This window comes from Perognathus longimembris, chromosome 28 (genome assembly GCF_023159225.1).
Source record: "Perognathus longimembris pacificus isolate PPM17 chromosome 28, ASM2315922v1, whole genome shotgun sequence".
NCBI lineage: Eukaryota > Metazoa > Chordata > Mammalia > Rodentia > Heteromyidae > Perognathus > Perognathus longimembris.
In genome coordinates, this window is record NC_063188.1 from 63,997,575 (window position 1) to 64,014,546 (window position 16,972).

A 16,972-nucleotide genomic window follows, 5' to 3' on the forward strand; every position below is an offset into this window, starting at 1 on the left:
AGGCCTTGCTAGTAATTGATTGTAGCAGAGAGGAAACTGGAGAACAAAAGAACATACACACACACATATTCAAATATGTCAGAGGGCATGTATTTGTGGAAAGAAATATACTTCATGACTCTAAACATAATTAGTGAATTAGGAACATGAAGGCCAAATGCATTAAGAGCCTTTATGAAAGCGATCAAGGAGAAATTTTTTGCTGTTCTAAATCATAACATGTCTAGGTGGTCTCTTTGTACTCTCTTCACTCTACTTAGCCTCCACGGCCACACTGCTAAAATATCAGAAGCAAGGGAGACAAATGAGCCTTATTCCATCTGCTACTTACTGCCAAATGGTATCTGTGAGGCTTGCTGGTCTCTTGTGGAGCCCTGGGCTGTCTCTTATCCCATTATAGGACTGAATAAAGCACTCAAGTGGCCTTTGAAGACAGGATTTACATGGTTTGACTCTTGTTTTATGGGAGGGGTGGTGAGAATGCTGTTCTGACTGGCATATAGGTCAATAGCTTTGCCTGGAGAGTTGGGACTACCAGTCTTGCTAGAGGCCAGGGAGAAGTAGCTGGATAACTCTACCACTGCTCTGAGCCCCCACAAAAGAAGCACAGTGCCTCCATTTGGCACACTGGTTTAAAGCACAAAAGCCGTTGTGATGACACATGCTGTTGTAGAATCAGATTGACATGGCTTCACCTTGATGAATGGATAACCATTCAGAAGACACTGTGGAAGGAAGGTAATGATCTGTGGCAGTTTTATGGGTTATGAATAGTCCTTGTCCAGTAAGTAAGAGATCTGGCAATGAAGAACTGTAAGTCTTGAAACTAGCAGTGATGACAAAGGACCAATCGCTTACTTTTAACACCGACAAATTGCTAAATGTTTTATATGTATTATTGCATATCATCTTTACAACAATCATTTCACAGAAAATGAACTTTACCTAGGTGGTTTAAGTAATTATCTCAAGGGCACAGTGTAAGTAACAATACGGTGATTTGAATCCAGGCTTCTGGCTCTTTATCCCATGAAATTTTCCCTTTGTCCAGCTGAGTTAGGGTGTGAACAGAAGACAGCTTACTGGAGCTGACATGGCTCTTGACTTTTGCCTATGTAACAAAATATTTAAAGATAAGCATTCGAAGGAGAGAAGAGATACAAGTGCACTTTACAGGGCTTGGAAGATATTCCCAAATTGGGCTTTCTGTTACCTGCAGTTTACCCATTTGATTAATTTTTTTTAAAGAATTGTGCAGTTTTACTTTGTGAAGGATTTATGTTTTATTTGGTAGTCATTAAGTCCTTGGTTTCACCATTTTTTAAAGGGAAAAGATCCTTGTTTTTGTGTGTGCTTTGTCAAAACATTACCAAGTTTGTAGTTGTCTAAGAGATTGGTGACAATCATACACATGGTTTGAAACTTAGAAAAAGTCTCTGTGTCTTGATGCTTGGGGTGTAGGTCACATCCTTACAAAGTTGTTCTGTGGCACCAACCTAAGTCATGACACCACTTAAAGAAAGAAATATCATTGAATTTTTATGTTTTGAAGTTTATAAAAATGAGTGTGGTGGGAGGGGATTGTCCAGACAATGAAGGCAAAATTAAGCACACAATTTTAATTGGAAAATAGAATATTTCTACAATATTTGGCTATCATCAAGAAGTATCCTTCCCTATTCCAAAAGTTCCTTGATTCTGTAATAATAATAGATAAAAGTAGTAGAGGAAGTAGTTTTGTGACTAGAAAAACAAATTGCTTTTAGTGGATTGTTTAGATGACCCATGCAGAGACAAGTAGCCTTGACACATTAGAAGTCTAGAAACAGCTTCAGCAACAATTTTTTAAAAATACAGACGAAAGTAAGATAACCAAGAAGACATATTTTCAATGAAGAAAAAAATAACCTTTGCTTTCATGTGGAAACTAATCACTTAATGCCAAGGACGTTAATGGAAGGCTTCCAAGATTGCCTATGTGAAATATATGTGTGCAATCAGAAAAAAAGATTGAGATCCTGGGACCAAGTCATGTGACTTTCAATCAAGCATTCAGACTATCTAGTATAAATGGTCTTCATCTGCAGTTTCATCGTGAAAATAACCATTTTCCATACAGTCACTACTTACAGCTCATATGGTCTTCTACAAATCTAAGGAAATCAAGGCACAGAATTCTTTTGGACCTAGGAATCTTTATCTACTGTCCACTTTACAACACAGACTTGGTGCTTCCATAGGTCTCCAAACATCATTATGTGATAACTGATACTCCTATCATACAAATAAGAAAATAGAGGCCAAAGGAAATGAGAAAAGATTTGTTTTTAAAACCAACGCTAGAATCTTAAGCAAATTCAGTGCTGGAAAGTATAGGAAGCTTCTTATTTCTAATATCACACTGTAGTAGAGAATATGAGTTCCAAGGTAAATTGATAAGATGGATGAAAATATCTACTTTGCTTTTTGAAAATGTGATGCTACATGTGCCCAAGCCTAAAATAACGCTAAATGTACATACTTGTTGGGTGCTGGTGGCTAATGTCTGTATTTGTAGCTACTCAGGATGTTGAGATATGAGGATCATGGTTTGATGCCAGCCTGGGTAGGTAAGTCTGTGAGACTCTTATCTCAAGTTAACCACCAGAAAGCTGGAAGTGGTGCTATGGCTCAAAGTGGCAATATGGTAACTTGAATGAAAAAGCTCAGGTATAGTGCCCAGGCCCCGAGTTTGAGCCCTATGACAGGCCAAAAGAAAAGGCACATTCTCAGGATCTACCCCCAAACAACTAGAAGCAGAATCTATATCTATATATATCTATCTATCTATATATATATATATATTAAGTTTTTATTATCAAACTGAATTACAGAGTGGTTACAGTTTCATACATTAGGCATTGGATACATTTGTTGTACTGTTTGTTACCTCGTCCCTCATTCCCCCTCCCCCCTTTCCCTTCCCCCCCCTCTCCGCATGAGTTGTTCAGTTCACTTACACCAAACAGTTTTGCAAGTATTGCTTTTGTAGTTGTTTGTCTTTTTTTACCCTCTGTCTCTCGATTTTGGCATTCCCTTTCAATTTCCTAGTTCTAATACCAGTATACACGGTTTCCAATATACTCAGATAAGATACAGAGATAGTGTAGGTACAACCACAGGAAAGTGATACAAGAAGATCATCAATAATAGAAGCTACAGTTACACATGGCACGTTGAAAGTAGTTACAACAGTGATATAACAATCATTTCCATAACATGGAGTTCATTTCACTTAGCATCATCTTATGTGTTCATAAGGGTATAGCTATTGGGCTCTGTGATCCTCTGCTGTGACTAGCCTAAACCTGTGCTAATTATTCCCTATAAGGGAGACCATAGACTCCATGTTTCCTTGGGTCTGGCTCACTTCACTTAGTATAATTTTTTCCAAGAAACATGGACTCTATGGTCTCCCTAATTGGGAATAATTAGTACAGGTATAGGCAAGTCATAGCAGAGCATCACAAGAGCCGAATAGCTATACCCTTATGAACACATAAGATGATGCTAAGTGAAATGAACTCCATGTTATGGAAACGATTATTATATCACATTTGTAACTACTTTCAACGTCCCATCTGTATCTGTAGCTTCTATTATTGCTGATGTTCTTGTATCACCTTCCTGTGGTTGTACGTACACTATCTCTGTAATCTTATCTGAGTATATTGGAAACCGTGTATACTGGTATTAGAAGTAGGAAATTGAAAGGAATACCAAAATTGAGAGACAAAGGGTAAAAAAAGACAAACAACTACAAAAGCAATACTTGCAAAACTGTTTGGTGCAAGTGAACTGCACACCTCATGGGGGGAAAGGGAAAGGGGGAAGAGGAGGGGGTATGAGGGACAAGCTAACAAACAGTACAAGAAATGTATCCAATGCCTAACGTATGAAACTGTACATCAGTTTGATAATAAAAATTTGAAAAAAATTAAAAATAAAACAGAATAGGTTTAATAAAAATAAAATAATTTTTTCCAAGTCCTTCCATGTCCTTACAAATGGGACAATGTCATTCTTTCTGATAGAGGCATAAAATTCCATTGTGTATATGTACCACATTTTCCTGATCCATTCATCTACTGAGGGGCATCAGGGTTGTTTCCAGATTCTGGCTATGACAAATTGTGCTGCGATGAACATTGTTGTGCTGGTGGCTTTAGTGTGATTTTGTTTGTGGTCTTCTGGATAGATACCCAAAAGTAGGGCTGCTGGGTCATAGGGGAGTTCTATGTTTAGCCTTCTGAGGAATCTCCATACTACTTGGCAGTGTGGCTGAACCAGTTTACATTCCCACCAACAATGAAGTAGGATTCCCTTTTGGCCACATCCCCTCCAAAAATTGTTATTGATGGTTTTCTTGATATATGACATTCTTACTGGGGTGAGATGGAATCTCAATGTTGTTTTGATTTGCATTTCTTTTATGGCCAGTGATGTAGAGCACTTTTTCATATGTCTCTTTGCCATTCTCATTTCCTCATCAGTGAAGTCTTTTTTAAGTCGTTAGCCCACTTGATGAGGGGGCATTGGTTCTTTGAGGATTTGTTTTGGAGGAATGTAATTTTTTTTAATTCTGCATATATTTTAGATATGAGGCCTTTGTCCGTTGTATGGCCGGTAAAGATCTTCTCCCAGTCTGTGGGTATTTTATTTATCATGCGAGCTATGTCCTTTGCACTGCAGAAGCTCTGCAGTTTGATGCAGTCCCATTTGTCCAAACTTTCTTTGATTTGTAGCCTTTCTGTGTCTTTGTTAAGGAAGTTCCGTCCTGTGCCAAGGAGCCCAAGTGTTTCTCCTACTTCTTCCTTTAGTGTTTTCAGGGTTTCTGTTTGGATTTCGAGGTCTTTGATCCATTTGGAATTGATTTTGGTGCAGGGTGATACATAGGATCTAGTTTTATTTTGTTGCAGGTGTTGAACCAGTTTTGCCAGCATCATTTGTTAAAGAGGCTATCTTTCTTCCATCCTATTTTTTTAAGCTCCTTTATCAAAGATCAAGTAGGCATATGTCTGTGGGTTCATTTCTATTCCATTGGTCTTCAGGCCTGTTCCGGTGCCAATACCAAGCTGTTTTTATTACTATAGCTTTATAATACAGCGTGAAGTTGGGTATTGTAATTCCTCCAGCACCGTTTTTTCTGCTTAGGATTGTTTTTGCTATTCTGTGTCTTTTATTGTTCCATATGAATTTCTGGATGGCTTCCTCTATTTCATTAAAAAATGGTGTTGGGATATTAATGGGTATTGAATTAATTTTTAGATAGCCTTTGGCAATATTGCCATTTTGATTATATTAATACTCCCAATCCAAGAGCATGGGAAGTTTTGCCATTTCCTTAGTTCTGCCTTAATTTGATTTTTCATGTTTTTAAAGTTCTCATCATAGAGGTCTTTCACTTCTATGGTTAAGGTTATTCCTAGGTATTTTATGTTTTTTGAGGCTATGGCAAAAGAAGGTACTTTCCTGATTTCAGCCTCAGTCTTTAGGTCTTTAGCATGGAGAAAGGCCGTTGTTTTTTGAGGGTTTTTTTAATATTCTGCAACTTTACCAAAGTTTTCGATCAGCTTTAGTAGCTTGGGGATAGAGTCTATGGGGTTCTTTAGGTATAGGACCATGTCATCTTTGAAGAGAGAAAGTTTAACCACATCTTTTCCTATTTGGATCCCCTTTATATTTTCTTCTTGCCTAATTGCTCTGGCTAGGAATTCTAGTACTATGTTGAAGAGAAGGGGAGAGAGTGGACATCCCTGTCTTGCTCCTGATTTTAAGGGGAATGGCTTTAGTTTTTCACCATTTAGAGTTATGCTTGCTGTTGGTTTGTCATAAACTGCCTCGATTATATTCAGAAATGTTCCCTGGAATACCAGTTTTTCCGGGGCTTTTAGCATAAATGGGTGCTGGATTTTGTCGAACGCTTTTTCCACATCCAGTGATATAACTATGTGTTTCTTTACCTTGCTCCAGTTGATGTGGTGGATTACATTAATTGACCTGTGTATATTGAACCAACTTTGCATCCCTGGGATGAATCCAGTTTGATCGTGGTGTATGATTTTTTTGATGACCTGTTGAAGTCGATTGGCCAGAATTTTGTTGAGAATTTTTGCATCTGTGTTCATCAGGGAAATTGGTCTAGAGTCCTCTTTCGTGATGAGTCCCTGCCTGGTTTTGGGATGAGGGTTATACTGGCTTCGTAGAATGTGTCTGGTAGTGAATGTTCTCTTTAAATTTCATTGAAGAGTTTGAGAAATATTGATGTGAGTTCTGTTTTGAAGGCTTTGTAGAATTCTGCTGTGAGTCCGTCTGGACCTGGGATTTTCTTGGATGGGAGATCACTTATTGCCATTTCTATTTCAATACTTGATATGGGTCTGTTTTGAAGGTTTAAATCTTCATGGTTGAGTTTGGGGATATGAATTTTTTTCTAGGAAATCATCCATTTCTTCCAAGTTCTCGAATTTGTTGGCATGAAGGTTTGCAAAATAGTCCCTTAATGTATTCTGCATTTTGGTCGTGTCTGTGGTGATGTTACCTGTTTCATCTCTTATCTTGTTTATTTGAGTGTGCTGCCTTCATTTTTTGGTCAGGATTGCTAGAGGTCTGTGTATCTTGTTGGTTTTTTTCAAAGAACCAACTCTTTGTTTTGTTGATTCTTTCAATGGTTTTTTCATCTCTAATTGATTTAATTCTGATTTGATTTTAATTATTTGCTTCCATCTATTGACTTGGGGTTTGGCTTGTTTTTCTCTCTGAAGGAAACTAAGGTGCTTCCTTAAATTATTGAGTTGCTGTTTCTCCCATTTGTTTGTGTATACACTCAGAGATATAAATGTTCCTCTGAGTACTGCCTTTGCTGTGTCCCAAAGGAGCTGGTTCTTTGTGTGCTTATCTTGGTTGAATTCCATAAACATTTGAATCTCCGTTTTAATTTCTTCAATGACCCACTGATTGTTCAGCAGTGTTTTGTTTAGTCTCCATGAATTGTACGATTTTCTGTGGTGTCTGTTTGAGTTGAGCTCTATTTTTATTCCATTGTGTTCTGAGAGAATGCAGGGAATGGTTTTGATACCTCTGAATTTGTACAGATTTTCTTTGTGCCCTAAGATGTGATCTATTTTGGAGAATGTTCCATGTGCTGCTGAGAAGAATGTGTATTCCGTTGTTGCTGGGTGGAATGTTCTGTAGATGTCGGTGAAATCTAGTTGGTCTATGCAATTGTTTAGTTCTGTGGTTTCTTTGTTCAGTTTTTGGCGTGTTAATATGTCCAGAGGTGATAGTGGAGTGTTAAAGTCCCTAACTATCTATGTGTTTGGTTCTATGAGTGTTTTTAGAGTCAGTAGTGTTTGATGAAGTTGGGTGCTCCTGTATTTGGTGTATAGATATTTAGAATGGTTATATCTTCCTGAAGGAGAGATCCCTTTACTAGTATGTAGTAACCTTCCTTGTCTCTTCTTACCTTTTTTAATTTGAAGTCAATTTTGTCTGATACTAGGATTGCAACTCCAGCCTGCTTAAGGGGCCCATTTGCTTGATAGATTTGATTCCAGCCTTTCACTTTTAAAAGATGTTTACTTTTGCTGGATAGATGTGTCTCTTGGAGGCAGCAGAAAGATGGATCTTGATTTTTGATCCAATTTATGAGCCTATGTCGTTTGATTGGAGAATTAAGTCCATTAATGTTGAGAGTTAGGATTAAGAGCTGGTCATTTGTTCCTTTCATTATCACTATCTTGTTAAAAGCTGAGTCTTCTCATTTCTTGATCTGATATTCTGGTTTACTATTTAGGGTTCATTTCTATTTCGCTTCTAATTTAGGAATTCCAGCAGGCAGGGCGGGGCACCTCTAGCTGAGCTGAGTCCCAGGCCAAGCCCCCCGCCTGGGCAGGGGTCGTTCTCCTGGGCAGAGCTGGCTCTCACTGGTCAGTCCCTCTTGCCCTTCTCAAAGATGGCCGCTTTGTCTTCGCTTTCCCCAGGCCGGCTTTAGTTTCAGTCTGCTCTGACTCTATGCCAGTGTCAAAGATGGAGCTTTGCTCTGTCAGTGGGGGAAGGGCTACCTCCAAAAAGCTGCTCTTTGGGTGCAAGTGAGAATATTGTTTGTTGGGTACTCATGCTTTCTCCGCAATTTCAGCCCATCTGTGCTCAGCCTGTGATTCGTGTCTGTAAGCTGCCTTTCGTAGGACTTCTCCCCAGTCTTGGTTGAGTGCTTTAGCTGCGAGGAGTGTGGGGCGCTGTGCTGGCGCCGGCACTGCCGTGGCGACGGGACGCCGCCCGGAGCTCAAATCTGTGTTTTCAGACGAGCAAAGTCGATTTTTGCTTCCTGGCCAGAATCCCTGTACTGGGGCTGGGAATATGGCCTAGTGGTAAAGTGCTCGCCTCATATACATGAAGCCTTGGGTTCGATTCCTCAGCACCACATATATAGAAAAATCCAGAAGAAGCGCTGTGGCTCAAGGGGTAGAGTGCTAGCCTTGAGCAAAAAGAAGCCAGGGTCAGTGCTCAGGCCCTGAGTCCACACCCCAAGACTGGCAACAAAAACCAAACAAAACAGAATCCCTGTACTGTTATAACTTACTTTGGCTGTCTTTCTAGGAGTAAAAGTTTCTCTGGGATGGGAGAACTGTGATGTTGGAGGGAGCTCAGCTGCTCCTCCGCCGCCTTACCGGAAGTCCCTCCAGAATCTATATTTAACAAGATCTCCAAGAGATTCCTATGAGTATTAACATTTGAGAAGTCCTGGTTGAGGCTGGTGGGTGTGGCTATAAACACTGAACCCATAGCTACCTGCTTCTTGGATTGCTTTACATGTGACACTGTGCTTTAGTGAGCAGTGAAGACAGTTTTTTAAAGAACAATTAAAGTTGCCTAGAAAAGACAAAACAGATGGATAATGACCTGATTGTCAAGCTGAGCAATGAAAATAGTAGCAGAAAGGCAAAGGGGAGGGGTAGCAGTTGAAGAGAACTCCTTGCAGGAGCCCTAGCTGTCCAGACTCAATGTTGAAATAAGTCTTTAAGGTTGAGCAAGTCCCTTCACCTCTATGCCTCAATTCATTTATCTACCTTTAAATCAGGGCCTTTCAGCCCAGACAGTCCATTATTCTCAGTTGTGTGTTTTACTACAGCCTTTGTTGTAATGAAATGAAAATGGACAACTCCACTGGCCTTTGGTATCTTTAATAAAGTTTTAGCTCTTTTTTTTCTTTTTTGCAGTACTAGAGATTGAACTTAGGGATAGGCAAGGCTCAACAATTGGAGACCTATAACCCTTTTGATTTTTTTTAAGTTCTTTATATATTTTTTCCAGCCTTGAGCAGCATCCAGGCCCAGAGTTCACGTCCAACCCCTACTCTGTAAGGCTTACTTTGCATGATTTTATAAACATGTCTCTCTCCCTCTGTCTTTTTGGGAGGATGGAGGTAGTGTATGGGTAGTGGAGGTAGGAGGAGCTTATGAATAAGGGAAAACTATACCCCAGAATGTGCCATTCCTATCTTTGTTAGTGTCTGATGTCCATTATTTCAAAGCCACTGATTATAAATTAGCCTTTCACAAATAGAGACTCAAACTCACAGAGGTAGAACAATTTGCTTATGCAGAACCACACACCAAAGCTGAGGGCAGAAAATAGTTGCTCATAATACCAAAAATAAGCATCTTTAAATCTTATTGTCTTTGGGTCAGTTCACCTGCTTTCAACAGCAGGGTGTCCACTGGGGAGGATGGATAGTCTTTATATCTGGGAGCTTTGTGTCTACGGTGTTCACACTCACAATTTCATTTGTGCCTCATACAGCTCCTATGATTTGATCAGAGCTGAGATCATTTTCCTTTTGTAGAGAAGATGACAAAACATGTCCAAGGTCAGGTAGGTGGGAAACACAGTGGGCTAAGCCCTCCTAGGCTGTACTAGTTCTATAGCCCTGCAAGTCCTAAGCTCTTTTGAGAAATATTATGAGCTTGAAGCTCTTAATTACTACAATTCAATTCTCCAAAACATATTGCTTCTTTTTCCTGTTGAAACATATAACCTTTTTATGACATGAAATTTTGCAGAGCACTCTTTGGCCCCTTACATCATTTTGACTTTATAACAGCCCCTTAGAAGGACAAAGTATTGTGATCTTATTTTGTGGATACACAAAGTGAAGGACAGAACCATTGCATTTAGTCTTCTCTTGCTATTGTGACATGATCAGAAATGCAGCAGCTTAAAAATCCCATCTGTGTATGAATGCTCAATCTCTTTAGGTCAGAAGTTTGTGATAGCATAGCTAGAGTCTCTGCTTAAGACCTTCCATCTGAAACAAAATGATCAGTTGAGCCATGGTTGTTCTTTGAGGCTCAGGATTCTCTTCCTAACAAAAGGGTTATTCTTAATTCCTTCTTCTTGTGAGACTGAGGCCTTATATTTTAGACACACCATCTCCATCTTAAGCCAGCAAGATACCAAATCCATTTTCTCCCCTTTCTGCATTTCTCTGACTTCCTCTTTAACCTCTGCTATTTAGGGTTCACCCCATACTATTTCATTCTGGTCTATTCAATCCAGAATCCTCTCAGATAGCAGCAACCTTCATTGTATCTTCAACACCTTGTAATCACAGTTCTGTGGATGTGATGATGGAATTTTCTTGGGAATTTTAGGTGCTTCCTTCAACAGTCATGAAGTAGCTGCCTTTAGAAGTCCTAGCATCTCATTAGGAAGGCAGATAATTGTGCATACCTACATCCTGGAAAAGAATGAAATGACAACTCACATGCCACATTCATGGTGGTTAGAGACCACAGGATTGCTTGAAGCTCTTCCCTCTCCAATAAATAGCAGTTGCACATCATAGTGGAGTGGTGGTAGGAGTGCAAGGGAGATTGGCAGCTGATGCTATTCTGAGATAACACCTTGATGCTGATAACCAGTCCATCAATTAGTCTCATCCCATCCAGGACCTGGAGAAGAAGGGAAAGACCATTTTCCCCCTAAAGACCCATATTACTCTTCCAGTAAGTGCTAGCCCTTGGAGTTGAGGATTAAGCTCAGTGGAAGAGCAAGTGCCTGGCAAGTGCAAGGTCCTGAGGTCAGCACCTCAAAACAACAACAAAAGTAGCAGTTGTATGGTATCTTTTATATGAAAAATGTGTTTCTAAGTTCTTTTTATGGGTATACTGAACTTGTTCTAATAATACTCCCAATAAGTAAGTGCTAGTACTAGCCCCACTTTATGGGTGAGAAAACTGACACAGGTTAGATTTTTGCCCAAGTTGTCACAGCTCAAAAATGGTAAATTCAGGATTCAAATCCAGATCATTACCTATTCTCCAGGAGAATTCTAAAAATGTCACCTGCAAGTAAAACTATAAATATAGGCTTTCTTTTCTAGTTCTGGAAAGCAGAGCTATGTAGTGACTTTCTCTGTGGCTGCCTTTTCTGTGTTTGGTGGCCCATGGGAACTCATGTTGCCAGTTTTACATTTATTCCATTCGTTCCTGCTTCCATAGCTACTCCCATCTGGGTTCTATGGTTCTTGAAGGAACTACAACTGGGATGTGGGATAGGTGGGATAAGGACCATCTCAGTCAGTCCCAACTCTCCCATACATCTTACCCCTACTACTGTCCTTAGAATTTGGAATTCATTCATTCTCTCTCTCTCTCTCTCTCTCTTTCTCACCTTAGAACAATAGAGATTTAATAGAATCTGAGTCTCTCCATCATCTGTGGTCTTTGCTAGGCATTGCCAACCAAACCACCTAACCTTCACCCACCAGAATCAAGTGTGCACTGTTACAATATACATATTGTTTACCTCAGTCCACAAAGGATAAACTTTCCCCTCAATTCCCATGTTTCTCTGGATTTCCATGATTAAAAGACCATGTTAAGAACAAATGATATAGACACAGACTATGTACCTGGATGCTACTATCTGTCGGTTTTTTTTTTTTTTCCTGTCGGGGGTTTTTAGCCTCCCGGGCTCTCCTGTCATGCAGGAGAGACGGGAAAACATGCCCCACCCCGGCGGGCCAGGAAGAGGAAAGGGCCAACGAACTGCCACCCCAGCCCCCCTTTTGTCGGAGGACCCACAGACAATCCGGGAGCCAGTCAGAGCTAAGACTCGTTTAATGGCAGCAATGAGCTGTTCTTTTACATGGGTCGGAGGGTGGCAGAAGGGGAGAGGTACAGTGCACCTATATAGGGGCTGGGATTTGATGCCTGAGCTGTCCATCAGGAGTGACATCATGGGACTTCCCCTAAGGGCAGTTGTCATGGCCCCCAGGACCACCTCTGGGTTCGTCACCCGCAGCCATCTTGGTGCACACGTGGTCTGAAGTGGGAGGCGGGGCTGGTTAGAGCTGCCTTTCTAGTTCCAGACCTGGAGAACAGGCGGGGCTACCAGCCACGAGGCCCCCGGATTTGGAAAAGAGGCGGGACCAGCTAGAACAGCCTCTTAACAATGCAAGGCATCCGGGCGGGTGTGCCCCACATCTTCCCCTTTTGTTTTTTATTAATAGAGGAGGGGGTACCAGGCTGGGAGTATGGGCCGAGGTTGTCTCTTCTGGAGCTACTTCCTGCTGAAAAGGGGCAAAGTAGTCAGAGGTCCCTGATTTGTCATTTGGCCTGGTACCATCCAGTTTGGTTGGTGAAAGTCCTCATCATTTCCATGAGATTGGTTATCAGGGCCAATGTGTGTCATGGTCTCCTCTGATTACCTCCTGCAGCTTGGGCACTTCAAGGAGTCACTGGGGCTGGGGCCTTCAGGGTCCAGATCTGCGCTGGGCAGAGCAGTGTAGTAAGAGGATGGCCTTGAACTGCAAGTTCCCAGGTGGCAACCTCGACGAGGGATGTTATCCTGTTAAAAGAGACTTTTGAAGAGGTCAGGCAAAAGGCTGACAAGTTTACAGGACCAGTTAACATGAATGACACGGGAGAACACACCCTTGGCATTGAAGTGCCAGACTTTGAAGTCAGGCCCCATTTTACCACCTGAACCCCATTTTACCACGCGAACCCCACTTTACCATGCGAACCTGAGATAAGCAGGCCCTGTGAGCAGACCCAGGACAAGCCCATTAGGGCCCAATCGGTCTAGAACTCTAACTGCTGGGAATACTTAACTCTGACCACCCCTAGAATCGAACCCTGAGCCAATCAGATTTGTACCTGTATCCTAATCTTGCTTGCTTGAACACCTGATTGTTGTAACTTTGTTCTTTGCCTTTATAAGCCCTGTGTAATCACAGCTCGGGGCTCTCCCTCCTAACCTCCGCTGTGTCGGTAGGAAGGACGAGGCCCGAGTTGCAGCTCCGAGGCCCGAGTTGCAGCTTGCTTAAATAAAGCTTTACCTTGCTTTTGAATTTCGGAATGTCTGAGTCTCAGTGGTCTTCTTGGTGGTGGTCTTGCAATTTGGCACAACATTTGGGGGCTCATCTGGGATGGCCCCAGAGACCCCCCCCCCCCCCCCGAGACCCCAGACTCCGAAGGTAAGAAAATAGCGCTGTTCGTTTTGTGTGTCTGTGTCTGTGTCTGTGTGATTTGTAGTTTTGTTTTCTGTTTTGGCCAGCCGCCTGAATCTGAACCTGTAGGTAGTGAAGGACCAGCCGGAGTGGACACGCTCATATGGATAGTCCTGGAGGACTTGGGGCATACCTCAAGCCCTCCACAGGGGGTTCAGGCTTCCCACTACCACCCTGAACCTGAAGGACTTGACCGGGAGGCCCTTCTTACGGGCGCCCGTCCAGTCCACTCTATATTCGGGGTTGTCTGGTCCGCTCCTACACAGGAATGAGAGAGAGAGAGCCTCAAGACTGTGTGGTCTGCCCCCTCACAGGGGCAGGAGAGACACAGTCGAACCTGTAAGCCGCGGCTCCCTCCTAACCTCCGCTGTGTCGGTTGGTAGGACGAGGCCCGAGTTGCAGCTCGCTTGAATAAAGCCTTGCCTTGTTTTTGCATTTCGGAATGTCTGAGTCTCAGTGGTCTTCTTGGTTGTGGTTTCGCGACTTGGCACAACAGCATAAGCCAAAAAAGTTCCATTTGGAGCATAAACCCAATTGTGGCCCATTACAAAGAAGGAGGAATAACTGGACTGGGGGCAGGAAGGAAGTGTTTAGGGATAATGGACTAGTTGGGAGTAACCAGTCAGAGGCATATATATATATATATATATATATATATATATATATATTTATATAATGTACAGATAGCAAGTAACAAAGGCAAGAATGCAAGTTTCAGTCCAGATGGAAAATGGAAAGGTATGGACATTAGGTGGGTAAACAACTATTATTCTAGGTGGGTAAACAGCTATTCCTCTTGATCTCCTGGCTCTGATTAATTTTGAAACGGTGAGACAAAGTGACTCCATTTAGGATGTGACATCATTCTCCTCTTACTCCTCTCCATGATCCTTGTTCCCTGAACTGGCTGAGTCCCAGGGATCTAGGTGCTTGTTGCTGGGATGGCTTGCCCCCATTGGCATTCACAGGGTTTGAGCTCAGGGCCTGGGCACTGTCCCTGAGCACTTCTGCTCGAGGCTAGAGCTCTACCACTTGAGCCACGGTGCTGCTTTCAGCATTTCGCTGGTTCTCTTGAGCCAAGCTTCCAGTCTGGCTCTTTGCTGGTTAGGTGGGAGATGGAGTTTGAGAGGTAGTTTTTTTTTTCTTTTTTCTCTGCCCGGGGTGGCTTCGAACTGCAATCCAAGGAGTTTTAGCCATAAAAGCCCTTTTTATTTCCAATCAAAGCAACAAGGAGAACAATAGGAATAGAGCTTACCTGTAACTTGTTGAGAATTGACCAACAAATACTTGCCAGAGCTCTGCCATAACACTTAGAGAACAGCAGACTGAATGCCATCAATGCCACATCAATGCCATATGCCATCAAATCAAATCATCATTTAACCTTACTGGCAGGTGGAAGAGAACACAAATGAATTAATAATCAAGAGGGCAAAGGGTTAAGACAATGTAAAATTCTCAGCTTCAGCAGTGGCTGTGTCTTCCATCCTGGAACAGCAGGCCTCATTAGTCATGTGTGATGGAGGCAGGCAGGAGAGATGGGTTGGATCTGGGTGAGGCAGTAGTGGCATCTCAGAGTCTCCTGGATAAATTGTAACACCTCTTCCTGGGTTGCCTGCAAATTTCTACACAAGATTGTTTAAAGACATTTGAAATCTCCCAGTATTTCTTGGCTTCTTACTGAGTACTCTGGCTTTTGTAGGCTGATGCCCTACTGGTTTAAGCAGGATGACAACTTTAAACAGATTTTAGAAGGCTTGGGCCTTTAACCATCTTCCTAGTCACAAAATCCACACAGACCAAAGGCCAACCAAGTCTGCTCTCTACAGCAGCCATGACAGTTTCTGAGACATGGAGAGGGAAGACCAATGCTACCCCAAGGCAACCTTGTGGCCACCAAACACAACTCTGATGTTTTTAATCAGGAGTAACTCTTTTATGATAGGACTGTTATGAACCCAACTCTAATCTTGGGAGGGGGTGGTGCAGAGCCAGAGCAGGAGCACTCTGGGCCTGTCAAAATCTTCACAGGACTCCTAGATTCCCTGAGCAGTTTTCCATGAATGTGAGAGAGAATAAGGAATCAGTGAAACCAGGCAGTTTGGGAGCAGATTGTGGAGGCAGCTTCATGAACTGCCACAGTCCACACAGCTAGCACACATGTAGACCTGTATCCTATGAAGCAAAATATTAATTTTGGGTCAGGAAAATCTAGGTTAGTAGTCACATTTGTATAAAATGACTCTGATCCCTTGATCTTAAAGAGTTTATGAGAGCACAGGAGAGAAAAATGGAAAAGCAAAATCGTAGTCTATACCAAAGAATTGTCAGGATCAGATGTACATTTGACTTTTTAGCATAGCTAGACATAAAAAATAACACACTGATTTTACACCATTGTATACCACATGCTTCATATTTGAACCTTTTGGAGTTTTTGTTAGACACATTTGCTTGCACCCAAACATGATCAGTTTGGGTTTAAAACCTGTTTTTCTTTTTTTTTTTTTTTTGGCTTGGAGTCTGGTGATGAGTCAGGATGCCTCCAGGCTATTTGCTGTGACTCCACCTACAGGCTGCAAGGATCCGTTTAACATAAAACTTAAGCAAGTTAAAATAGTTTAAAAGGCAAGTGATTTTTTTAAGTACTATAATTACATTAGTGTTTTCTTTTTTTTTCTTTTTTAGTTTTTATTATAAAACTGATGTACAGAGAGGTTACAGTTTCATACGTTAGGCATTGGATACATTTCTTGGACTGTTTGTTACCTTGTCCCTCATACTCTCCTCCCCCCTCTCCCTTTCCCCCCCTGAGGTGTTCAGTTCACTTACACCAAACAGTTTTGCAAGTATTGCTTTTGTTGTTATTTCTTTTATTTTACCCTTTGTCTCTCAATTTTGGTATTCCCTTTCAATTTCCTAATTCTAATACCAGTATACACGGTTTCCAATATACTCAGATAAGATTACAGAGATAGTGTCATACAATCACAAGAAGGTAATACAAGAACATCATCAATAGTAGAAACTACAGATACACATGGGATGTTGAAAGTAGTTACAACTGTGATATAACAATCATTTCCATAACATGGAGTTCATTTCACTTAGCATCATCTTATGTGATCATAAGGGTATAGCTATTGGGCTCTTGTGATCCTCTGCTGTGACTTGCATAAACCTGTGCTAATTATTCCCAATAAGGGAGACCATAGAGTCCATGTTTCTTCGGGTCTGGCTCACTTCACTTAGTATAATTTTTTCCTAGTCCTTCCATTTCCTTACAAATGGGGCAATGTCATTCTTTCTGATAGAGGCATAACATTCCATTGTGTATATGTACCACATTTTCCAGATCCATTCGTCTACGGAGGGGCATCTGGGTTGGTTCCAGATTCTCGCTATGACAAATTGCGC